The sequence below is a fragment of the Sinocyclocheilus rhinocerous genome, unplaced genomic scaffold (assembly GCF_001515625.1).
Source record: "Sinocyclocheilus rhinocerous isolate Xijiao unplaced genomic scaffold, SAMN03320098_v1.1 scaffold171, whole genome shotgun sequence".
Lineage (NCBI taxonomy): Eukaryota > Metazoa > Chordata > Actinopteri > Cypriniformes > Cyprinidae > Sinocyclocheilus > Sinocyclocheilus rhinocerous.
The window spans coordinates 444,257-447,151 of record NW_015642206.1 but is presented as its reverse complement, the minus strand read 5'-3'; the positions used below and the strand labels follow the sequence as shown (position 1 = coordinate 447,151).

The 2,895-nt window shown below is 36.5% G+C and overlaps 1 protein-coding gene across 1 annotated transcript in view; it reads right to left on the bottom strand.

The window, feature by feature from the left end:
- Nucleotides 1-206, bottom strand: part of LOC107755718 (doublesex- and mab-3-related transcription factor 2-like) — a 2,907-nt gene extending 2,701 nt beyond the window's left edge. Inside the window, exon 1 of the mRNA XM_016572601.1 lies at nt 78-206. The gene's annotated coding sequence lies outside the window, so the exon portion shown is untranslated. The remainder of the gene's footprint in view (nt 1-77) is intronic.
- Nucleotides 207-2,895: the final 2,689 nt, after the last annotated feature.

The window sequence follows — 2,895 nt, the reverse complement described above, 5'->3', positions numbered from 1 at the left end:
TATGTGTATACATATATATATATATATATATATATATATATATTAGTGGCATTCGAGTTTTTTTCAGAGACACTTACCTAGCCAATGTAGACCAAAAAAACACGAGTGGATATCCAAGAGTCTGTATAAGACTAGAACCCAGAGCTGTTGAAGCGATAAGAAGCGCTGCTCCAGGGGAAATCAGGCCACCTTCACATAAACATCAGTGAGCGACATTACCTGATCTGTCACTGCGATGTGATGAGAGCCTCTCTCAGCCTTTCAACTCTATGATCCGCGCAGCAAATCTGCCGCAGCCAATGGGGAAGCTCCGCTCACAACGAGCCAATCAGGAGAAGGAGTGTGACAGCAAGTCCAGATTGGCTTGATGAGAACGGAGCTTCCCCGTTGGCTGGAATCGGAATCACTCTCTGAACGAAGTTCTTAATGGGGTGAAGTTACAAATAAAACATTCCTAGGAAACTATCAATTAATCACGCAGGACAATGGGGGTTCAGCTGTTTAATACGTCTAGTTTCAACCCCCCATGTCTAGGCTCATAGGCCTACATATAGGCTTTTATTTATTGCTAATACCATCAGGTAGCTTATGTTAAATTATTTTTCTAGATTAGACACGGCACTGAGTAGTATTAATAAAAAACTTTAGCCTAATAAAACAAAAATACAAACTTGACACTTTGGCGGTAGCTTAAAGAATAAACGCTTTTCATATTTTGTGATTATTAGGCTACTCTCGGTTTACATTTATTAAATTACCATTGAATGTTTGGACAACAAAATTATGATGTTTAATTTTATAGCAAAAGCGTTTTGCAAGTTACCTTGTAATATTTCGTTAATGTGCTTGCAGTGGCTAAAGTAACCACTAATTGACAATATTCAAATTACAGCTGGTGAATGCAAAAACTGGCGATGGATTTTCATTTTTATTCAAATGCGCCTAACAGCGTTGCCATACAGGTGTTTTTTGTTTTTGTTTGTTTGCTTTAATAAAATATAAATATTATATAAATATTAGGCTAATAAGAATTAGACGAGCATTAATGTGTTCATATTTTTTTTAAATCTTAAAACACACCACATCTTAAAACGTTGAATAGCCTAAATATTCATTTAAAATTACTCATCTTGTTAATCAAGACATTTGTCTGTATTTTGGCTACATTGCAATAGACTATAATTATTCATATAAAGACTGCAGCTCCGAGAGACCAATTTATAATTTAATGTTAAGAAGCGGTTGTTTGGCTGTTAACAAGACACTAGATCTCTTGTTACACCAATTAATATCTTTCTGAGTTGCTGTTGACAATGCACAACCCTTCTGGGATGCATTTACACACAGTTTTCAGCTCTAGATAGAGCGTGATATGACAGTTGACACAACAAGCGATACTTAAAAAACATTGACTAAGCATGCGGGAAGGCTACACAAAACACAATTCTCTTTGTCCCGATCGACCTAGCATGTGTGATGTTTCTCAAAACAAAGTAAAATCAACTGACACTAAAGAATGTCACAGCTACTGTTCGTGATGGGTTTGCAGCATATGCGGGACGTGGGAGAGTAAAGCTTGTTTGGTTTAAATAAACAACAAATAGCCTATGTGGTTTGAGTTTGCACACAAGTTTAGGCTTTCTAATCCAGAGCGGCATTTTGTCCACAATATTTTCCTTCTCAATTTGTAGGTTAGCCTATTACGAAATGTCTGTAACCTATTTTGTCGATATATATTTAAATAAGGCCTTTAAAAATATATATAGATTGAATAATAATATTAGGCTAATAATAATGGACTTTACTGAAGGCTCGGTTATTTTCATAAAACGCGGATAGGCCTATATTCGGTTCACTGTAGGCTAGTTTGTCCCTCGCAGACTATAGCCTATAAGACGTTTCCATTATTTATTTATTTATTGGGGGGAAAATGCCGTTTTTATTGCGTCAGCCGAATAATCGACACACAGGTCTAATACAATGCATAGAACAAGCTGTCATCTCTCTCGGTCTCTTTTTCGTTCGTGAAAAAATAGCTAGCCTAAATATGGCACCAGAATATAATGCATTCATGAAAATTTTCGTCTAGGCTATATTTTTATAGGCCTATATATTAAAGACAATAAATTAATATAGTCTACTATCATAACCAAATGTAAATAAATAAATAGAGTTAATATGGATTTAGAAAATGTTCATACTAGTTTATATTAGACTATCCAGGGAAATGATCTCTTTGAATTTGGCAACACATTTTTCTTTAATAGGTAAGCAGGATGGTATTTATAGGGTGATTTCGGTTAATTGTCTGTCTGTTCTTGCTCCGTCATCTCTGTTACTCACATGTGGTGAAGATGTTTGCAGTGCAGGTGCAGCTTTGCCACTCGCCCTTCTTCCCTCTTAATTTATTAGCAAGGTTACGGCCAGCAAACCCAACTGCTACCCAGGGTGCAATTTCCCCATGTGGAATGCTTTGATCTTCTCTTTTTCCTTTTCTAAACACATCTGACAATGCAAAACGGAGAAAAATCGCAGTGTCTTTATTGTTTAGCAATCCCTATGCGTGAAGATTTATAGAATATCCTGCGCAAGTGGTTGTTTTATTACCCAAAAATGACTTTTTCGGTTCTTTGTCATCCCGTTATTTCCCTTAAGTATATGTAAAGGCTATATTTGTTTGCTGACTAGCTTGTGTTGAGAAGCAAGGCCTATGTGTGTATATTAGTAGCCTGCATTGTTCAGGAGTCAGGTTATTCAATAGTTGACTTTCTATTACAGTGAAAATGCAGGTCCATCATGGTTAAAACGCCCTCAGACACGTTCGAGGATATTTATTTACAACCAATGATCAGTGACAGGCCTTCTGGTTTGGTTCAGGGTGTGTCACGCGTTACA